General features: G+C 45.6%; 1 pseudogene; it reads right to left on the bottom strand.

The window, feature by feature from the left end:
• Positions 1-24,000, bottom strand: part of LOC125287212 — a 128,849-nt pseudogene that overhangs the window by 33,668 nt on the left and 71,181 nt on the right.

Below are 24,000 nucleotides of genomic sequence, written 5' to 3' on the forward strand. Positions count from 1 at the left end.
CCATCATCATCATCATCTGGCTGTTATCACTCAGAAATGGCTTTCCATTACTAGCTCAACAGGAGGCCAAGAGGAACGAAGTGTGTGTGGGTGTAGTGGTGTGACTGTGTTGAGTGAGACAGTGTGTATGTGTGTGTGTGTGTGTGTGTGTGTGTGCGTGCGTGCGTGCGTGCGTGCGTGCGTGCGTGCGTGCGTGCGTGTGAGTGTGTGTGTGTGTGTGTATGTGTGATATCTAGAGAGAGATTGACGTAATATGACCCATGTCCCTTCCTTGCTTTTCTGCTCCCTGATTGGCTGTGTCGAGGCCCATGCCACGGCTCTACTATTTTTTGGGACTGACCACAACATCTTCTTTACCTTACTCAAAAAAGCACACACACACACACACACACACACACACACGGCCTTGAGTTTGATGTAAAATTGAGTTTATGCATGTTGTGTGAGTTTGATGTTGTGACAGTTTGTTACTTGATGATTGTATTTATATGTGAGTTGTGTTTTTAAACTGTGAGATTGTGTGTGTTTGTAGTAGTAGTAATGATAGTAGTAGTAGTAGTAGTAGTGTGTAGAGTTTGTATGTGTGTATGTGTGAATGCATCACAAAACAGCGCAAGCTGTTCATTTTGATAAATCCCAAGCTAACTGACTTGGGTGGTCTCTAAATGACTCTCTCTCTCACTCACACACACACACACACACACACACACACACACACCTCTCCCTCTCTCTCTGACTGCCAAGTGTTTAATTACAGTAGGAGAGTGTGTTCTCTGGAGTGGTCGGAGTCTCAACGCAATCTCACACACTCATTATCAGTTGCTACTTATCACACCCTTGTTATAGACCAAACACACACACAAACACACACACACACACACACACAGACACACACACACACACACACACACACACCACCATCATCATCTGGCTGTTATCACTCAGAAACGCCTCAATCACACACACACACACACACACACACACCATCATCATCATCATCTGGCTGTTATCACTCAGAAATGGCTTTCCATTACTAGCTCAACAGGAGGCCAAGAGGAACGAAGTGTGTGTGGGTGTAGTGGTGTGACTGTGTTAGTGAGACAGTGTGTATGTGTGTGTGTGTCAATGATAATGTCGTCTTGATGTGCGTCGCGTCGTGTGTCGCGTCGTCGCGTCGCGTGTGAGTGTGTGTGTGTGTGTGTATGTGTGATATCTAGAGAGAGATTGACGTAATATGACCCATGTCCCTTCCTTGCTTTTCTGCTCCCTGATTGGCTGTCGAGCCCATGCCTGACTCCATCTATTTTTGGGACTGACCACAACATCTTCTTTACCTTACTCAAAAAACACACACACACGCACACACACACAGACAAACACACACACACACACACTCTCTCCTGAGCTCTAATGGGAGGAGTCACTCACACACACACACACACACACACACACACACACACACACACTGTTTCATCTCAGAATGTCTCATCTGACATAGGCATCGTACAAGAGCACTCAGAGTCCTGTCCTGACGTAAGTCCCCAGATCCAGCACACACACACAGCCACAGTTATTATCATATTTGCATTGTCACGTAACACCTGCGCGGGCCCATTTCCCCGCTGGAGAGTGAATCAGTAGCAGCATTTTAAACTCAGCCATTTGGGGACAAAAAGCTCAAACCACTCACCGACATAACAAAGGCACGAGACATTAACACACACACACACACACACACACACACATCACTCACCGACATAACAAAGGCTCTCCGCTCGGACTCAAATCTAAAAATAACAATGCACGAGACATTAACACACACACACACACACACACATACACACACACACACATGCACCTCAGACAGTGAGATCTATAAATAGTGTGTTAAGTGACGTGGATGAGTATTGCGCTCATGAGCCTCAGGGCTGCTGTTTCATTCTACTGTCAGTGAGCCTAATTTCTTACTACCAGCCTGGCCGTGTTATTGATGATAGTGTGGGTTCATCTATTATTGATGATGATGATGGTGTGGTAATGAGTTCATCTGTGTGTGTGTGTGTGAAGGTTCATCTGTGTGTGATGATGATGATGATGATGATGAGTTCATCTGTGTGTGTGTGATATTATTGATGATAGCGTGTGTGTGAGTTCATCTGTGTGTGTGTGTGCGTGTGTGTGTGAGTTCATCTGTGTGTGTGTGTGTGAGTTCATCTGAATGATATTGATGATATTATTATTATTGTGTGCGTGAGTTCATCTGTGATGATGATAGTGTGTGTGATAGCGTGTGTGTGTGAGTTCTAAATCATTATTATTATTATTATTGAGTTCATCTGTGTGTGTATTGATGATAGTGAGTTCATACAATATTATTATTAGTATTAGTAATGTCGTGTAGAGTTCATCTGTGTGCGTGTGTGTGTGAGTTCATCTGTGTGTGTGTGAGTGAGTTCATCTGTGTGTGTGTGAGTGAGTTCATCTGTGTGTGTGTGTGTGTGTGTGTGTGTGTGTGTGTGTGTGTTCATGTGTGTGTGTTCAGCAGCGTCACAGCAGGCGTGCTAGCGTAGTGTGTGTGTGTGTTCAGCAGCCGCCACAGCAGGCGCATAGCTTTTAGTGTGTGTGTGTGTGTGTTCAGCAGCGTCACAGCAGGCGTGCTAGCGTAGTGTGTGTGTGTGTGTGTGTGTGTGTGTGTTCAGCAGCGTCACAGCAGGCGTGCTAGCGTAGTGTGTGCGTGTGTGTGTGTGTTCAGCAGCGTCACAGCAGGCGTGCTAGCGTAGTGGCTAGCTGTGATGTTGCTCCACCAGCGAGTGTGTCATGAGGACCAGGGGACCTTCAGGCTGCCTGCCAACTCATCTGACTCACCCAGCCTTTGTGTGTGTGTGTGTGTGTGTGTGTGTGTGTGTGTGTGTGTGTTTGTGTGTGTGTGTGTGTGCATCACTGCTGTGCTCTCAAGGTTACACCACAAACTCATTGGCTGCTTTCAACAGCGCTTGGCGGTTATCCATCATCACAAACATTTTTCTCCTTTTAACTCCACAACAGCAGTCGAAAAATGCCACACACACACACACACACATGAACACACACACACACATGAACACACACACACACACACACACACAAGCAACAGTAGCAGCAACAGCAGTAGAATATCTCCCTTCAGGTGCGAAGGACTCTGAGACACAACAGGGAGGGACACACACACACGCCTAGGCTCTGCAAGCTGCACATACATGCTACTTGCGCCAGACACCACACTGCGCACATGAACACACACACACGCACATGAACACACACACACACACACACATGAACACACACACACGCACACACATGCATGCCTTGCATGCTGCATGAACACACACACACACACACGCACACATGAACACCGCTGCAGCGCACATGCACCTGCGTGCACACGTACGCATGCATGCGCCTGCGCCTGCATGAGCACACACCTGCGCTTTCGTGCACACCGCGATACACACATGCAGCCTTGCATAGCATATGCGCACCGCGCGGTACACACCGCACACACACATGAACACACACACTGCAGCACATGAGACACACACACACGCGCACACCTGCGCATGCCTTTCTGCAGCACACACACGCAGGTATACACTCCAGTATATGTTGTAGAAAGGTTGTCAGAGCCTGTGTGTCATGGAACGCTGATATTTTGCACACGTCCATTTGGTGGAGCCGTTTGTGTTAGGTGTGTGTGTGTCGAGGTAATGAGAGTGTGTGTAGGGTAGGGTTGTGTGTGTATCGAGGTAGAGAGTGTGTGTAGGGTAGGGTAGTGTATGTGTTGGGGTGTTGGGATGATGAGAGGGTGTGTAGAGTGTGAGTAGTGTGTGTGAGTAGTGTGAGTGTGTAGGGTGTGTGAGTAGTGTGTGTGTGTGTGTGTGTGTGTGTGAAAAAGGTGTGTGTGTGTGTAGTGTGTGTGTGTGTGTGGGGTGTGTGGTAGAGGTGTGTGTGTGGTTTGTGTGTGTGTGGGGTGTGTGGTAGGTGTGTGTATTAGTGTGTATTATTATTGTGTGTGGTGTTATTGGCCAGAGTGTGTGTAGGGTGTGTGAGGGTGTGTGTAGTAGTGTGTGTGTGTGTGTGTGTGGGGTATTATTGAGTAGAGTGTTATTATTATTAAGGGGTGTGTGAGTAGAGTGTGTGTGTAGTGTGTGTGCGTGTAGGGTGTGTGAGTAGAGTGTGTGTAGAGTGTGAGTAGTGTGTGTGAGTAGTGTGAGTGAGTAGTGTGTGTGTGTGTGTAGTGTGTGAGTGTGTAGGGTGTGTGAGTAGTGTGTGTGTGTGTGTGTTTGTGAGTGTGTAGGGTGTGTGAGTAGTGTGTGTGTGTGTGTAGTGTGTGTGTGTAGGGTGTGTGAGTAGAGTGTGTGTGTGAGTAGGGTGTGGGTAGTGTGTGTGTGTGTGTGTGTAGTGTGTGTGTGTAGGGTGTGTGAGTAGAGTGTGTGTGTAGTGTGTGTGTGTGTAGGGTGTGTGAGTAGAGTGTGTGTGTGTAGTGTGTGTGTGTGACGCCCCAGTGGGCGTGGCTTCCTCCCTGCGCTACGTTGTATTGTCTTGTGTCTGTTACTTGGAGTGGGGTATGCTGACTGATAGTGATTGGCTGATTAAGGAGGGATGGTGTACGGTGCACAGGTCACCTGACCCATTTTGGTTTCCCATTCTGGGGGCAGCAGCACGGCGTTTGTCTAATTTCGATCTGGGTTGTGTGCCTCTTGGGGACTATGCTCAGTGGCTGCCTACACCTGCTATCGATTGTCTTTCTGTCTATCTTGTTGGTGGCAGAATAAACTGTTCAGGCTTGCTAGACTCCTCCATGCCTCCTCCATGTTATTTCCCCTACTGGGCGTAACAGTGTGTGTGAGTAGTGTGTGTGAGTAGTGTGTGTGTGTGTGTGTGTAGGGTGTGTGAGTAGAATTGTTGGTGGCAGAATAAACTGTTCAGGCGCTGGGACTCCTGTACTCCTATCCATGTTATTTCCCCTTCTGGGCGTAACAGTGTGTGTGAGTAGTGTGTGTGAGTAGTGTGTGTGTAGTGACTGTGTAGAGTGTGGTGGATGTCACCTTGGTGTGTGTATTATTGTATGGTGTGTGTTTGTGGTTGTGTAAGACTGTGTGAGTAGTGTGTGAGTAGTGTGTATGAGTAGAGTGTGAGTAGTGTGTGTGTGTGTAGAGTGTGTGTAGGGTGTGTTTGGTGTGTGAGTAGTGTGTGTGTAGAGTGTGTGTGTAGAGTGTGTGTAGTTTGTGTGTAGGGTGTGTGTTTGGTGTGTGAGTAGTGTGTGTGTAGGGTGTGTTTGGTGTGTGAGTAGTGTGTGCGTAGAGTGTGTGTAGTGTGTGTGTAGAGTGTGTGTTTGGTGTGTGAGTAGTGTGTACTGTACTTCAGGCTGCTATGTGGACTCTGGCCTGTCAATCACAGGTATAGAGATGGAGTCACTCACGCTTCCGTCTTATTGGACTGCCGACGGCACGGCACTGTGTTGCTAAGGCAGGTCCCGGTTGCCGCGTCGACCGCCTCCACGATGACGAAGGGCCGCTCCTCGAGGGTGGCGACGGTGAGGTGGCGGTTATCGGACACCTGCTCAAGTGCGATCCGTGGCCTTGACCACCTGGGTACACCGCATCTGCAGAATACCGGCTCATGCGCCCACCCAGGAGAGAGAGAGGGAGAGAGAGAGATGGAGAAGGAGAGAGGGAGGGAGAGAGAGAGAGAGAGGGAGGGAGAGAGAGGGGGAGAGAGGGAGAAGGAGGGTACGGAGGGAGAGGGAGAGAGAGGAGGAGAGAGAGAGAGGGAGAGAGAAGGAGAGAGGGAGGGAGAGAGAAGGAGGGTAGGGAGGGAGAGGGGGAGAGAGGGAGAGAGAGGAGGAGAGAGAGGGAGAGAGAGAGAGGGAGGGAGAAAGGAGGGTAGGGAGGAGAGGGAGAGAAGGAGGAATTGCAGGGAGGAGGGGGCAGGAAGGGGGTGAGAAGGAAAGAGAGAGAGTGGGTGTGAGATGGAGAGGGAGAGAAAGAGAGGGAAGGAGAGAGGGAGAAGAAGAGAAAGAAAGACATCATGTAACAGATAACCAATCAGGGATCAGAGGAGGAGGGAGAGGAGAGAATCATTTAAATGCTGCTGTGCAGTGTGGGCCGATCATCTGTATGTCTGGGAAGTGCACAAGTGGACCACACAACCAAAGGACACATAGGAATATAATTGCTGTTTTTGTAAAGGAATGCCTACATCCGTACTGTTCAGTGAAGGACTAGTGGAGCAGGGTTAACAAGCTCCAAACCAGAGATCCTAACAAGCTCAAGAGAACAGCAGAAATCTAACGAGCTCAAGACTACAGCAGGATTCTAACAAGCTCAAGACTACAGCAGGATTCTAATCCTCTAAATCAGAGATTCTAACGAGCTCAAGACTACAGCAGGATTCTAACGAGCTCAAGACTACAGCAGGATTCTAATCCTCTAATGGGCCTTACATTGTGGAGATTTTGGTCTGTTTTCACAGTGTGACTAAATTTCAAAGTGGGACAGAAATCATGGGAGTTGTACTGGAATGTGATGCGCTCCTGTCAACCCTTACATCGTTAAGTGTAAGGTGTCAATCCTTAAGCGGTTTTAAATCAGTGAATTCGGTCCTTTTCTAGTTTTGCCGTTACAATATCAAACATGTTTGATATTATCACAAGTCACCTAGTGGTGGCTCATGCAAATAGTGATATGAACTACTAACCAATGGTGACCTCTCAACACCAAACAGGAAGAAGGGGCAAAGTAGGCGACAGCTGTAGCCTATATGATTATTTGTTTATTCTCATAATATTTGTAATTTCTTATACATATTTGTCGGCTCTTCCACGTGACAGAACAACTCTATGCTCGGTTGGGATGTCATGAAAAATGCAGAAACAAAATCGACTTTGAGTTTAGTAGGCTATCATTTCAGTTCCTGTTTATATATTGCAGGATGGGTAATAATTTAAAGGAATCTAGTTGCAGTCTTGTAAATAGTGACCCTGCAAGATCTAGTCATTGCAAAATCATAGTCTGTGACTTAAAAAATTCTACTACTTGTCTTTAGATGTAAGAGGGGTCTGAGACTGTAGTCTTTCCAAAAATCTTTTTCCAAATCTTTCCAAAGTCTGTCAGTGTAAGGAGGGCTTAAACCAAAGAATCTAATGAGCTCAAGACTACAGCAGGATTCTAACAAGCTCTTAACCAGAGATTCTAACAAGCTCAAGACTACAGCAGAGTTCTTGAGCTCAAGGCTACAGCAGGATTCTAACAAGCTCAAGACTGCAGCAGGATTCTAATGCTATCTGAAACAGAGAGTCTAACAAGCTAAGAACTAGAACATCACTGTGAAGAGGTCCAAATGAGACCAGAATTCTAATGAGGTCTAGACTAAAACAGGATTCTAAGGAGGTCTAGACTAGAACAGGATTCTAAGGAGGTCTGGTCTAGAACAGGATTCTAAGGAGGTCTGGTCTAGAACAAGATTCTAACGAGGTCTGGTCTAGAACAAGATTCTAAGGAGGTCCGGTCTAGAACAGGATTCTAAGGAGGTCTGGTCTAGAACAGGATTCTAATAAGGTCTGGTCTAGAACAGGATTCTAAGGACGTCTGGTATTGCCACTTCCCAGTGACGAATGGCTTATGCTGAGATCTCAAAGGTGCAAGTCAAGTGTGAATGTACTTCTGATACCATAGCTGAAGTCCTCTGCTCCTGCATCTGATAACGGAACCAAAATCCACGGCTCCTGAATCTACACCTGATAAGATAACAGAAGTGCTCAGCTCCTGAATCTACACCTGATAAGATAACAGAAGTGCTCAGCTCCTGAATCTACACCTGATAAGATAACAGAAGTGCTCAGCTCCTGAATCTGTATCTGATGAAGAGCAGCTCTTCTCTAGACACAAGAGTACAGGCACTCCTCTCTCTCTCTCCCCCCTCTCCCTCTCTCTCTCTATCTCTCTCTTTTCCAGTATCCCTGCAGTAGTGGGCAGATGTTGTGTCCCTTTGTGTTTCATCAAACATCTGTTCTCTCTGCAAAACACTCACAGCTCCTTAGTGTTCACACACACACACACACATATACACACACCTCTCTCTTACAACAAATTAACATATACGACATAACATATAGCGCAAATAAAACACATTACACCACCCTTTGGGCTCTATCTTAACGACGGAAAACGGAATTATGAAAACGCAAAGCGCAAGTAGCTTTGTGGGCGGATCTCGGGCGCTGTTGCTATTTTACCGGCGGGATAATGGCTGTTGCGCCCAACGCAAATCTAAAATGGGGTGGTCTGAAGTTAGCCTGGTCCTTACCGCCTGTGACTACGTTTCTCTTCGTCATACAGTCTGGCGCAATGTAATAAAAATCTGTCTCCGTAATTGGCGGATGCTTATTTTGAGGTTTAAAATCATTGGAGTTCCCTTAACCAATCAGCAACGTTTGGTAATGACGTATGCTGTGCGCCGGAGTTCAAGTCAAGTCAGATTTATTTTTAAAGCGCATTTAACATGCACATAGTGCAACCCAAAGCGCTCCACAAACAAGACACAACAACACAAACGATGCTGGATGGAGCGGCGTAGTCGCCAGCGTACCCATGACATCAAGACATGACAAATACATTTAAAAAAATAACAAATACAAAAATGCGGACGAATTGGGTGAGTCGCCAGCGATACCCGTGACACCAATACATACAAGACAGACAACAAAACAAATAAACAAATATAAGAAAATATATTTAAAAAGGGGGAAAAGTGATGTTAAAATTAGTCCAATTTCCAAACCAGCTGAAAAAGTCCAAGGACAATGATGATCCGTGAAAACTGCGCACAGAGCTGTGTCTTCACAACCGATGCAATGCCAACAAAGTTCTTTAGCAACTGACCAACCCGGTGAATTCACTGGCAGTCTGGAGATAACGTTAACGTTAGAAGCTAGGCCTTAGACTGCAGTCTGGAGATGACTGGAAGCACAGTCCAAAGTAGTGGGCGGTGTGTAGATCCGCAATTCGGTGGACTTAACAGCGACCGTTTGTTGCTCCATTGAGATTGCAGCTCTTCACCGGCATGCGTTAGTCTGCAGTAGGCAAGGCAGCTCGCAGGTCAGCAACAGCTCGGCGGCCGCACGGCAGATCTTTCGCAAGAGTAGCTAGCCCAGGGTCCAGCTGTCCCGAGAGATCCCTCGACCAGACAGTGAAGGGCACTGTTCATGGATGGATGGAAGGATGTCAGAGTCTGCAGTTGGCATGGCAGCTCGCAGGTCAGCAACAGCTCGGCGGCCACGGCAGATCTTTCGGAGAGTAGGTCCAGCTGTCGAGAGATCCCTCGACCAGACGGTGAAGTGCTGTAACCGGCCACGGATAGATGGAAGGATGTCCGATGCCCAGCTAGGGCAAAAGCTAGCCATAGCAAGCTCCCAATGGACAAATGTCAACGACATCAGCTGACTTAGAAGCAGTAAAAAAGGACTAAGAATAACACGAAAACTATCAAAAATAGCGTAAATAAATAGGGAAAACATTTAACTAGACAAACCAATACAAAAATAAAACATGACATTACATAAAAATTACAAACATTAAATAAAAACAAACAAAACATGATGCCAGACGGAGCGGGCGTTGTCCCGCCAGCGTCCCCGTAACCTAGCAACTTTCAAGTTCAGGCTCTTACGCTTCCCACCTCCGCTCTCAGTAGTAAACAGATCGCTGGCTAGTTTGTAGGCTACCTGACCGCCAGGGCAGTCTCTTCGTAGTGGATATATCTCTGTTGCACCAGCCACAGACCGAGAGTTGTATACCAAAAGCGTCACGTCACCGAGGTTATATCAGCTCTTGTCACACGCCAGTTTTCCTCTTATCTCTACTCGCTGCTTATCAGACGATTGTTGTTCTACGCAGCCCGGTGACTTCGTTGGAGCTACAGAGCTGACTTCATACTCCACGGACTGTTCAGACTACACTCTTATATAAGTTGGATTGTACTGACGACCTACGTGTTATTTAACCTGGAGCTTGCTCGGTTAAACTAACAGTTGTTCGGCGTAAAACAACGCAGCCTCACCTTGAGCCATGCTCGGTGACTGGCTAACGTTACTGTCCACAAGCACGGTAGCCTCTCCTTGAGCCCAGCTCGGCCACAGGCTAGCCTCAGTCTGTCAAACACAAACACGGAACGGTTTACCTTGAGCCCAGCTCGGTAACCGCTAGTCCCAGTCAAGCACAATCACAGCAGCCTTGCCTTGAGTCCCGCTTGGTAACCGGCTAGCTCACGTCAAGACACCAACCACCTCGCCTTGAGCGGCCCGCTCGGTAGGCTAGCTAGTAGCTAACATTTCATTCCTTAAATAACATTGCCGCATTGATTTTGTAAAGGTAATTTCAGAGTAGTGGGGAGAATAACGAGCAGCAAACTTTTATCTGAAAACATAAGTACTGATGCATGTAGTACACTTGTGCATTTAGGTTTAGTTATCACCATCTGATAAATCAAACTTTTCCCAAAGCCAGTTGGAAGGGGAGCCACAACATCCTTGCCATTTATAAAATTGACAAGACTCTTGTTCTTGTTTTAATTGCATGAGGCTCTCGAGAGTTGGACTACAAGCAACTAGCAGCCGAGTTCCGCGTCATCACTCAACTGTTCGCTGAATGGCTCGGCTACACGCGAGCCGTATAATGTGGGTTGGGCCAGACTACCTGCGAGACCTAAATCAAATTTTGGGCGGAAGTACGTAGGATGGTAACGACCAGGCTAGTCTGAAGTAGCTACATTACTCATGGGTGTGGTTTGGGCGTAACGTGCAATAAACCAATCAGAGCTTCATCTCACATTCCCTTTAACAACAGGCGTGCTTGTTCCATTAGCATGGATTTGCCAGCCGAAGGTGGAGCGTTCACGTGTTTTAAGCACTGTTCAGTTGGGAACAGTTTGCTATTGATTTTTCCTATTGACAAAATGTAATACAGAAATGTGACAAAGACATACTTTCTGATGTTTTGGGATCACTCTCACTGAATCACGAGGTTATGAATGCATGGTGATATATTTGCAATGTAATCCAACATTACCTCACTATAGACAATGCAGATATTTTGTCAGATAAGCTCTCCTCTCCCGTGCTGCTGCTGGGGCATTTAGGTTAAATGGCATCGGCATGCAGTTCAACATCACGTCTCCTTAAATCCTCTAATATTTCCTAATTTATGTCATCAACAACATCTGTGATTCGTGGAAATGCGCTAGATACCTATTTTTTCACATCTTAATGGACACCACACTGATTTCCCTTGTGTGGTAATATTTTTCCTTGTAATTATGTATGGTTTGCAGAAATGGGAACTGCGTCTTATAGATGAGAGGAGCGAAGTGTGCGTTGCGCAGCACAGGCGGCCAAGCACTCCTGCAGGTGTAAGCTATGGCAACATCAGGCAACTCAACAACGAGAAACAGTTGACCTAACTTCCCAGCTCTGCACAGTATCCCATTAACTGCATGACAGTAGGCTATTTACAATATTTTCTGTAAAGTAGAGTTTGTAAACACGTTATCATCAACTTAATGCACGCACAACTTTTGTTTGAGCAGGAGAGAGAATAACAATGAATGGATGCAGCAACTACAGAAATTGTAGCCAAGGCTACTTGCTGCTTTCTTTTACTATCTATGGTTGCTGGTTACAGTTTTTCTCGATTGCTTTTACCTGCTTAAGTAAACTGGAACCCACTTGATCTTCATGACTACTTTCTTTGCACAGCAGAAGTCATCTTCATGTGAATGTGTTCACACATTTTCATTGGGTTCACACATTTTCACACCCTTTTGCAAAACAGTTAACACAGGTGTCATTCAAAAGCCCCTAAACTCTATTGGTTTTCCCATGCCAAAAGGAAAACATCTTTTCACAGGTGGTATAGATTCCTTGCATAAGTCTGAATCTCTGATACACCTGTGTGAAAAACTCCTTTGCACAATTCTTCAATCAGCAATCATTCATTATACATAAGAGATGTCTGTTCTGTGTTGCTATTTGCAAGTATGGATCTAATGCACATTTAGACAAAGTACTGTATTGCCTATTTGGTGGAAAAACAGTACAAAAGGTGTTTACTGTAGGTCTATTTCGATGAAAAAATGACAAGTTGTAGTTCAATGAAATTGACTGTATCTTGCTAGGTATTTACTGTATGTCTTACATGTCAATGGCAGTTACATCTTGGGAGGAATGAATAAATTATTTTTTTATTCAGTACATTTTGTCTTTTCACCGTTTTTTTTCTGATAGGCCTACCAGAAAAATGAGAAAGTAATGGAACAAACATAGCAAAACATTGAGAACTAGATTTTGCATTTTGTTGTCCAGTGTGTAATGATTGATTAAAGAGTGTTTTTTAATTGCCAACAAGTTGTAGTGTTTGAAGGCAAGATTTGCTTTTGCTGCATGTTTTAAGTGTTTTGAGAGAGTAACAGCCTTTTGCAAGCAAAATGTGTCATTTTGTCCAGAGTGCTTTTGTTCAGACACGGGTGTTAACTGTTTTGAGAGTGTGATTTCAGAGTTGACACAGGTATCAAAACGATCGAGAAAAACTGTAACAGCACATAATAAGCTGATTTAAGCTAATTCACTTACTCAAGACTTCAAGGCCATCATGGATATAAAACGTTTTTGAAAACAACGAAAGGATGGAGGGAACATAGCAAAGCTTAGAGTTATTTAAGATGGGCTACAACAAGAGAGGCAAAATTGTGGTGCTTGTCAAAACCTTAGCGCAGCTGGAATAATGGTTATGCTTAGGCTAAATAGGCTGATGTTAAAGCGCACACAATGTTTAAAGCCATACACAACGGTAAATTGGAACAAAATTGGCGTTGATGTAAAAATATTGCCTGTAGATGTTAGGCTAATACATTTTCATGTGACCAATGCACGAACAAAACTCGGAAACGGACAAATATTATCAAGGCTTTGAATGTTTCCGTCTGTGCACGGGGGTGTCTGTAGATCGGTGTGCATAGCATTCATTCCTGCAGGCCTGTGGCCATGCATGCACCCTTAAAATAGCATCTGAATTTGCGCCACTGACTTTAGACCAGGAGGTTCCTGATCTGTGGCGGAATTGTTTTCTGAAACTGCAAAATATCAACAGGGAACGTTTGCGCCGGGAACACGCCCCGTCTTTTTGCTGAACCACCCCCGTGGGCGCAATTGAATTCCCTAATTTACGGACATGTACCTGTGGAGGGAAAATTCCAATATGCGCTGATGGCAAAATAGGAAAGACAAAAGCGCGAGTATACAAAGTCAATTGCGCTGGAGTGCAAGATAGAGCCCTTTGTCACATTACTGTAACACATCACACCACGCTTAGTCAAATGAACACATTATACCACACTTAGTCAAATTAACACATCACACCAGGCTTAGTCAAATTAACACATCACACCACACTTAGTCAAATGAACACATCACACCACGCTCAGTCAAATTAACACATTCAAATGAACACATCACATCACGCTTAGTCAAATTAACACATCACACCACACTTAGTCAAATTAACACATCACACCACGCTTAGTCAAATGAACACATCACACCACGCTTAGTCAAATTAACACATCCAAATTAACACATCACACCACACTTAGTCAAATTAACATATCCCAATTAACACATCACACCACACTTAGTCAAATTAACACATCACACCACACTTAGTCAAATTAACACATCACATCACACTTAGTCACATAAACACATCACACCACGCTTAGTCAAATTAACACATCCAAATTAACACATCACACACGCTTAGTCAAATTAACACATCACGCACACTTAGTCACATTAACACAAATGATGTGATACTACAGTCTGTGTGTCTAACAACTTCTCTAGGAATAGCATTGCTGATGCCTAAACAAGCCTGTTCTAGCTCTAAACACACACACACACACAGAAACACACACATATACACACATGCACAAACAGACACCAAGGTCACACACAAGAGGTCACACACACACAGACTAAAGTCATTAACGGAAATGAAGTGGAGATGGAGAGAAAGGAGAGCAGGCGTGTTATTCTCTGAGCTAACAGTGTGTGTGTGTGAGAGAGAGAGAGAAAGAGAGTGTTTGTGTATGAGTGAGAGAGAGAGAGAGAGTGTATGTTTGTGTGTGTGTGACAGAGAGAGAGAGAGAGAGAGAGAGAGAGAGTATGTGTGAGTGTGTGTGTGAGAGAGAGAGAGACATGAGAGTGTGTGTGTGTGTGTTTCTGTAGTGTTGGAATGAGAGGAGATCAGGATGTTATTCCCTCTGAGCTAACAAGGAAATTAACACGCTGGGCAAAGTTTGCCTCAGTTAGATTTACAAACACAGAGTGGAGTTGAGTCTGAGTGTGTGTGTGGGTGGGTGCTGAGTATCGACTGCATCCTAATTCACAAAGGCGGAATGAATCCATTGTTTGGGTCGTAATTACATCGACTCATTGTTTTTCTAATCTCTGGGTGAGGGTGAGTGTGTGTGTGTGTAAGTGCGTGTGTGTGTGTGTACATGTGTGTGTGGGTACATGTGTGTGGGTGTGCATGTTTGTGTGTGTGTGTGTATGTGTGTGTTTGTGTGTGTGAATCTCATCAGAACCCACTGGGCTGAGACAGATCAGCACTGCAGGGCTCGTTAGGATCTCCCAATATACTCAGCCTTTAAAAAAAAAAAAAAAAAAAGGTGGTAATGGCACCATGGTAGTGGTAATAAACAGGCCATGACTCCAACACTACCAATTCCATAAAGGTGTGTGTACTATATATGTGTGTGTGTGTGTGTAATATGTGTACAGTATGTGTGTGTGTGTGAGGAGGGTTAAATGTGAAATGTTATCAGGAGGGTGATTATTAGGGCTTATTTTATTATATAAAACAATAAATAATCTAATGATTATTTATTTCAATTAATCTAACGATTAATTTGTCCATTAGCGATTATTTTCCCATTTCCAAATATGAAAAATTTCATTAATTTATTTGCATGAACAGCCCTTTTATGTGTCATGTGTGGGGTGATCTGGGCTAGTTCTTTCAGGATAGCAGGGCTGTATGTTAGCATGTGTGGGGTGATCAGGGCTAGTTCTTTCAGGACAGCCGGACTGTATGTTAGCTTGACTAGCCCTTTTATGTGTCATGTGTGGGGTGATCAGGGCTAGTTCTTTCAGGATAGCAGGGCTGTATGTTAGCATGTGTGGGGTGATCAGGGCTAGTTCTTTCAGGACAGCAGGGCTGTATGTTAGCTTGACTAGCCCTTTTATGCGTCATGTGTGGGGTGTTCACGGCTAGTTCTTTCAGGATAGCAGGGCTGTGTGTTAGCTTGACTAGCCCTTTTATGTGTCTTGTGTGGGGTGTTCAGGGCTAGTTCTTTCAGGCTGTATGTTAGCTTGACTAGCCTTTTATGTGTCTTGTGTGGGGTGATCAGGGCTAGTTCTTTCAGAACAGCAGGGCTGTATGTTAGCATGTGTGGGGTGATCAGGTCTAGTTCTTTCAGGATAGCAGGGCTGTATGTTAGCTGTATGTGTGTGTGTGTGTGTGTAGAGCAGTGCTGTATGTTAGCTTGTTTTGCACCTAGCACTGGTGCTGCAGAGGTGAATAGTTTTTTTTTAGCAGCAGCCACAACATCTGTAGCATCGGTATGAAACCTCCATCAATCACCAGTAGGGCAGTTCATCACAGTTCGTCAGTTGTGGTTGGGAACTAGGCCTACTGCAACTGGATTGATAAAAGGTCTGTCTGTAGTTGCAAACATCTCACCTGTGTGTGTGTGTGTGTGTGAGTATATGTGTGAGTGTGTGTGTGTGTGTGAGAGAGAGAGAGAGAGAGAAAATGTGTGTGTGTGTGTGTGTGTGTGTGTGTGTGTGTATGCGCGTACGCATATTAGAGTAAACTCCCTGTCCATCTGGCTGTAATTTCAGCAAAGCACCTGCGGGCTTGAACGATACCTTGACCATACATCACCACAGATACCAAGTGTATTACATAATTTCCCTTTTACTATTGATTGCCCCAAACACACACTCACACACACACACACACACACCCGCAAATGCACACACATATATGAACACACTCTCTCAGGGGTCGGCGGGTGCTGTAAAACATGTCAGCCACGGAGTGTCTGAGACGCAGCCAGCTGATTTAAACACACTCACACACACACACACACACACACACATACACACACACAAACACACACACACAGCTGATTTAAAGGACTCATAAATTACTGGCCTCAATGGGGCACCGAGGAACTTCCATCAGTCTCAGCCCGAAAGGAGGGGGAAGAGGAGGAGGAAGAGGAGGGGGAAGAGGAGGAGGAAGAGGAGGAGGAAGAGCGTACAGGCTTAATTGGTTGCACAAAGACCAAGCCAGGATGAGCAGACACGGATTCATCAAGCCAGGTAAAAACCTATCCTGGATAAGTGCGCGCTCACGGCTCCAGGTGAAACCTATCCTGGATAAGTGCGCGCTCACGGCTCCAGGTGAAACCTATCCTGGATAAGTGCGCGCTCACGGCTCCCTCAAATAGACCCCGCCACAGAGTCACTGATTCACCATGGCAACTAGAGCGGCTTCATTGCTTCTTCTACGGTGTAAATAGGTAGCGATAGCCTTTTCACAACAGAACAAACAGCAACACCTCTGTTTAGGAGAATATTGCAACTAGTGCCTCGACCACAATGTGCAAAATGGTTACGGCGCTCCCGTGATGTCACATTGTCACATGACAGGTCAGGAATGGTGAGTATGTAAAAGTTAATTAATGATCACAAACGTTTAAATAATGACAGAGGGTCTAGGTATATGTGATAACAATGTGTAGTGGGCAGTGGAATAACTATTAGTTTCCGTTTGTGGTGACTGCTGACTGAGATAAGGGATGAGAGTAAATAGATCCTGGAACTTAGCCTGGTCTGGAGCAGGCTAGCTCCACAGCATAAATCGCCATGGTAACTTATACCATAACATATCTTGCTGCCCCCTATCCCGCTTTTGTGCAACTGGAGCACAGATAAATTGAGCCAGGATAAGCAAGATATCCCGGCTTAATCCCTTATCCTAGTTTTGTGCAATAGGCCCCAGATCACACACACACACACACACATTGGAGCTCAGATCTGGCGTGTGTTTTGACATCAGTAGCGTTGGTCTGACCTGACATTTCAAAAGTAAAAGTTGTACAATGTTGCAGATGAGAAGAAAAGAAGGGGGGAAGAGAAGGAGGAAAGATGGAGAGAGAGATGGAGAGAGAGAAGGAAAGATGGAGAGGTGAGAAAAAGAGAGATGTTTTCTCAGAGCTGTTTCTGATGTAGAAGATAAAAGGTGTGGATGGATGCAGTTTGAGAGAGAGAGAGAGAGAGAAGGATGAAAGAGAGAGAGAGCTGGGGAGGCATGAAAGAGAGAGAGAGAGAGAAGGATGAAAGAGAGAGAGAGCTGGGGAGGCATGAAAGAGAGAGAGAGAGAAGGATGAAAGAGAGAGAGAGCTGGGGAGGCATGAAAGAGAGTTGGACAGAAAAGAGGGGAAGAGAAAAGATATGAACAGGTGTGATAATAGACAGAGAGAGATTTTGACAGACAGAGAGGAGGAAGGTGTGTGAGAGAGAGAGCACAAGAGACAGGTGGAGGAGGTGTAGAGAGGGGGGAGAGAGGGGAAACCCAGGGTGAGGGGGGAGAGAGAGAGAACCAGGGTGAGGGGGGAGGGAGAGGGAGAACGCAGGGGGGGGGGGGGAGAGAGAAAGGGGTGAGGGGGGGGGAGGGGAACGATGGGGTGAGGGGGGGAGGGAGAGGGGGGGTGAGGGGGGGGAGAGGGAGAACATGGGGTGAGGGGGGGAGAGGGGGAACGGGAGGGGTGAGTGGGGGGAGGGAGAGAGGGAACGGGGTGAGGGGGGGAGAGGGAGAACGCGGGGTGAGGGGGGGAGAGGGAGAGGAGAACGCAGGGGGTGGGGGAGAGAGAGAGGGAACAGGGGTGAGGGGGGAGGAGAGAGGGAACGCAGGGTGAGGGGGGGGGGGGGGTCTTGTCACACATCTTTGGTTCACTGACTCTGGCTGACAGTGAGTGTGACGGCGTGTGTTATCCACCTTTCACCAGCACCCTCATGTCACACACACACACACACACACACAGAGTGACACATGCACACATTCAGAGAGCCCACAGTCAGACACATGGACACACACACACACACACACACACACACACACACACAGAACGGAACCATGCTGCCTGCCGAGACCTCCTAACATCTGGTCAATCAAAGGTGCAGCTACACTTCTCTCTGGATCGCCAGAGTATATAAGACAGTATACAGGCCTGTGTGTGTGTGTGTGTGTGTATGTGTGCGTGCGTGCGTGTGTATGTGTGTATTGTATGTACAGTATAATGTATATAATAGCAGTGTATAAATCCCAAACGCAGTGGTGTGGGGTGGGGTTGTTTCGAGGTTCTGCATCGCCTGTGTCTGCGTTGCTCACCACCGAAACCCATAGACTGCCGTGCTGAAATATTAATTTTATTGGTTTGTCTTTTCTTGCTTAGATTTTGTAAAAAGTATCAAGAAATAGACACTGTAAAATCCAATGACCTAGTTACTGTAATCAGAAAATAAGTCTGAGGTTATTTGCGAGGTGTCTGCCAGCCAGCTTATGTTATGTTAGCAAGCAAAAATTCCCACTACCTCCCACAAAGTAATGCTTGCTGGCGAAGTGTTAATTTCACAACGTTACTGACAAATAGAGATTTTACAAACGGATAGCCCCGTCATTGTGATCAAAAGATGTCTGAGTTTACTTGCAAAGCTCATGTCAGTGAACTACCATGTTGCTACTCCCCAGGGTAGGCTGCTTGGAGCAGTCGGCTATCAACACACAGGGTGAGTTGACCAATCACAGTCCTTGTTGATCAATTCTAGTATTTGGGTGTTACCGTTGACCCAAGACCTTTAAACACACTGTGAAACAACTGAGAAACACAGTGACACTTCACCTGGCTAATGTCAGATGCATAAGGACTTCACTCACAATAGAGGCTTCCAGTATGTATCTGAATGCCACGATTATACTACATTTTCTTCATTGTATTACAAGCTGGTCTCAGTCAAATAAAACAGTTTTAAAGCCACTTGAATCGTTATACAAAAGTGCTCTCAAAATCCAGGACAAATACTCAATAAATATGAAATACATGTCATATACTCAATAAATATGAAATTTTAAACTTTGATAACCTGATAAAGCACTCAAATGTCTGTTTACTTTTGAAAATTATTCATAATGCTACAGTTTCCCCCTTAAAAAATATGTCACACTCTGCTCTGAGAGGTCAACAAGAACAACAAGATCTGTTACGAGGGGAGAGTGTAGTATACCCCAACGCAAAACTGCAGTTGGGAAGTCCTCATTTTCCTGCATTGCTATGACTCAATGGAATACTCGACCAACTGACATCAGTTCATGTAAAGTCCTCACGCCTTCTCAGTTCTTGCAAAGCGTTGGCTACTGTCAAGACGAGAGTGTACACATTTATGAATTGTGTGTGTGTGTGTGTGTGTGTGTGTGGGCAAGCGTGATGGGGGCAGTCTGTCCTGTCCTGTTGAATCTGCTTTCATGTTTTCGATTTATTTGTTTTATACTGTATATTGCCTCTTTGATCTTTGCTTTTAATAACTTTCTTCACTTATACTAATTTGTATTGTACTATATCAACCTGTCCAGGGAATGCAGGTGGAAATAAAACCTGGCACAATGCACACACACACACACACACACACACACACACACACACCTGTCTGATATTCTCTTGTTGCACAAAGTTAATGTCTTATTGTGCACTGTCCCTGTCTTAAATAAATCAATAAATCAATAAATTACAATTGCGGTCTGCATTGTCTCGGCGACACAGAGAGGTCTAGGGGGTGCGCCCGTCGATTTGTATAGAAGCATAAAACAATATACGCATTCCTCAGCAGTGTTGGGGAAGTTACTTTTAAAAAGTAGTGTTTGCTCGTTACTCGTTACTTCTCAAAAAAGTAACCAGTTAGGGCATCAGGTCACAGTGTAGGCTACAACTAACACTCACATTCCTCCCCTTAGTTTCAACGAGTTTGAAGAAATGTGAATACCTCCATCCCTCAGAAGTTAGCGTTGGCTGCGTCTCGCTTGCTATGATTGCACTTCATGCTACCAGCCTCTGTCACGTAGGCTGCTGTGTGGAGCTCGAGCCTATTGCGCAAGCGTGCAGCTGAGAAAGCAGCGTCGCTGTCAAATCTGTCCCTGGGAAAAGTAATGTCGTGACTTTTATTGAAATATATCCTTTAGTTTATATATCTTTTATGTAGTATCTTTATTCTGTGTAATATCATTGTTTTGTGAAACTGAAGTCTGTAGTATGTTCAGTGTGGGAAAGGAAGACTGGTTTAAGTGAAAGAGCAGGCCTGGCAGAAAATGGCATAGATAAGGTTTGGTGCCAGGAAATGTAAGCAAAACCTAAAGAATGGCAAAACCTAAAGAATGTCGGAATAACAGGATGAGAGGGCAAAGGTGGAGTACCATATATTACTTGGTCAGTTATCTGTAAACATAGAGTGTCTTGTCTGGGATGACTTGAAGGGGTATAAAGGCTGGACAACAGCCAGAGGATGTGAGCTCACTTTGCTTTCACTTACTTGCTTGCTTCACTAATGCTCCGGAGTGCATTAAAGCCATCATCTGCAGTATACATCCTCAGTGTGCGGACTTCTTTTGATGTTGTATTATTTAATTTGGATTTGACACCACAGTAACGTTGCGCCGATATGAAAAAAGAACTATGTTACGTTACCAAATTTTCAGTAGTACGTTGCGTTACACTACTTTTTACTCGAAAAAGTAGTTACGTTACACGTAACGTGTCGCGTTACACGCAACACTGTTCCTCAGCCACTCACACACACACACACACACAAGCACATCTTTCCTTTTGCATTCCTCAGTCCCTCACACACACACACAAGCACATCTTTCAGTTCTTACAACCTTATTGAAATTACATTCACAGACTCTCAACCTCTGAGTCTAAGGCTGCACACACACACACACACGGAGTGAGCTAAGCCAATCAATTACAGGGGTGTATCCGGGAGCTGTGAGCAGCGGACGACCTTGAGGAGGCGTCGATAGCATGTAATTAGTCTGAGACAAGGAGACCCCTGAAACAGTGTGTGAGAGAGAGAGAGAGAGAGAGAGACCCCTGAACCGGAGTCCTCAAGACAAAAGCACAAGACACACCCAACCAGAGAGAGAGAGAAGGTGTGTGTGTGTGAGAGAGAGAGAGAGAGAAGATGTGTGTGTCATTTCAATAAGGTTGCAAAACATTAAACATGTACGTATGTGTACGTGGGCATGCGTACCTCTGTGTGTGTGTCTCTGTGTGTGTGTGTGTGTGTGTGTGTGTGTGTGTGGTGTGTGTGTGAAAGGGATCTACACTTCCTCAGACCACAACACACTCCTTGCACCCTCATAACACTAAAGTAAAAGAGTAAATGAGAATTGTTACAAAGCTACTGTAACGTGCCAACCGAGTCCTGTGTGGTTGTTATGCCAACCGAGTCCTGTGTGGTTGCCATACCAACCAAGTCCTGTGTGGTTGTTATGCCAACCGAGTCCTGTGTGGTTGCCGTGCCAACCAAGTCCTGTGTGGCTGTTATGCCAACCGAGTCCTGTGTGGTTGTTCACTGAGTGTAATGTGCCAACCGAGTCCTGTGTGGTTGCCGTGCCAACCAAGTCCTGTGTGGTTGCCGTGCCAACCAAGTCCTGTGTGGTTGTTCACTGAGTCAACCCTGTTGAAGTCGAGAACTACCGCCCTGTCTAACTCCTGCCTTTCCTATCCAAAGGCATTGAACAAGCAGTCTCCAAACAGGTCTCTGACTTCCTTTCACAGAACAACCTTCTGGATCCAAATCAGTCTGGGTTCAAAAGCGGCCACTCTCTACGGCTTGGCTCTGCTGTCTGTAACAGAAGCCTTAAAAGAAGCCAGGGTGACCGCTCGGTCATCAGTACTCATTCTGCTTGACTTATCGGCTGCCTTTGACACGGTTAATCACCGCATCCTTCTCCCTATAATCTCTAACATGGGAATCTCCGGTTCTGCTCTCTCCTGGTTTGAATCCTACCTCACAGGACGCTCATTTAACGTATCATGGCTTGGTCAGCTATCTGCACCTCACCATCTCACCACAGGGGTCCCCCAGGGCTCAGTGCTGGGCCCACTTCTCTTTGCTATCTACACCACCTCCTTGGGACAGAATATCCGTTCGTATGGCTTCTCATACCACTGCTATGCAGACGACACACAGCTCTATCTGTCCTTTCCACCTGATGACCCCTTGGTCTCAGCACGGCTCAGCATTGCCTCTCAGACATAGCTACATGGATGAAGGCACACCACCTCCAGCTGAACCTCTCAAAGACTGAACTGCTGGTCCTCCCAGCTAAACCTACCATACACCACGACATCAAATTTGACTCCCTGTCTGTTTCACCTACCAGGACTGCAAGAAATCTAGAAGTTGTTCTCGACAACCAACTAACCTTCTCAGATCATGTTGCCTCAGTCGCCCGGTCATGCCGTTTCGCACTCTACAACATATGGAAAATCAGGACTTACTTGACTCAAGATGCTACCCAACTTCTGGTTCAGGCAATAGTCATCTCACGACTCGACTACTGCAACGCCCTCCTGTGATCCAGAACGCGGCGGCGCGCCTGGTCTAAAACCAACCCAAAAGGGCACGTTACCCCGCTGCTCATCCAGCTACACTGGCTACCTATGGCGGCCGCATCAAATTCAAGGCTCTAACCCTTGCCTACAAAGTAGTCTCCAGTTCTGCTCCCACCTACTTGAATGCCCTCATACAGACATACGCTACCTCTAGACCGCTGTGCTCCTCAGACGAACGACGTCTAGCTCTACCACCGGTACGCTCAGGCCAATTCAAACTTTTCTCATCTGTTGTTCCTCGTTGGTGGAACATACCGCCAGTTCCTACAAGGGCAGTGACATCCCTCTCCATTTTCAAAAAACTCCTGAAGACCCAGCTCTTTAGAGAACATCTCCTCTCATAGCACCACTTACAACAAGTCTTGCTGATCCTAGCACTTACCAGCCGTCTTGAACTGACACACACTGATGCACTTATTCTTACTGTACTCTACCGTTTTTAAATTGTCCTAAAATTGTTGAGAGAATTGCTTTATAACTTAACTGTTACCATGTTGTTAGTCGCTTTGGTTAAAAATGCGTCAGCCAAATGTAATGTAATGTAATGTAATGAAACGTGCCAACCGAGTCCTGTGGGGTTGTTCTCTGAGTGATGTAACAGGACCAGAAAGTAGAGTTGTTCTCTGATGACGTAACAGGACCAGAAAGTAGAGTTGTTCTCTGATGATGTAACAGGACCAGAAAGTAGAGTTGTTCTCTGAGTGACGTAACAAGACCAGAAAGTAGAGCGAGTCCGCACAGAATGTTGTTTTGTTTAGAAGTGTGTTAGTTAGTTAGCTAGTTAGTAGCTCTAATGGCAGGGCACACCATATTTAGTGATGTCAGTGTTAGTCAGTTGTTAGCTCTAATGGCAGGGCACACCATATTTAGTGATGTCAGTGTTAGTCAGTTGTTAGCTCTAATGGCAGGGCACACCATATTTAGTGATGTCAGTGTTAGTTAGTAATTGACTCTAATGGCAGGGCACACCATATTTAGTGATGTCAGTGTTAGTCAGTTGTTAGCTCTAATGGCAGGGCACACCATATTTAGTAATGTCAGTGTTAGTTAGTAATTGACTCTAATGGCAGGGCACACCATATTTAGTAATGTCAGTGTTAGTCAGTTGTTAGCTCTAATGCCTGCGCTCCATCTCCATGGCGATGGCACACCATATTTAGTAATGTCAGC

Source organism: Alosa alosa, chromosome 22 (genome assembly GCF_017589495.1).
Source record: "Alosa alosa isolate M-15738 ecotype Scorff River chromosome 22, AALO_Geno_1.1, whole genome shotgun sequence".
In the NCBI taxonomy this organism is placed as follows: domain Eukaryota; kingdom Metazoa; phylum Chordata; class Actinopteri; order Clupeiformes; family Clupeidae; genus Alosa; species Alosa alosa.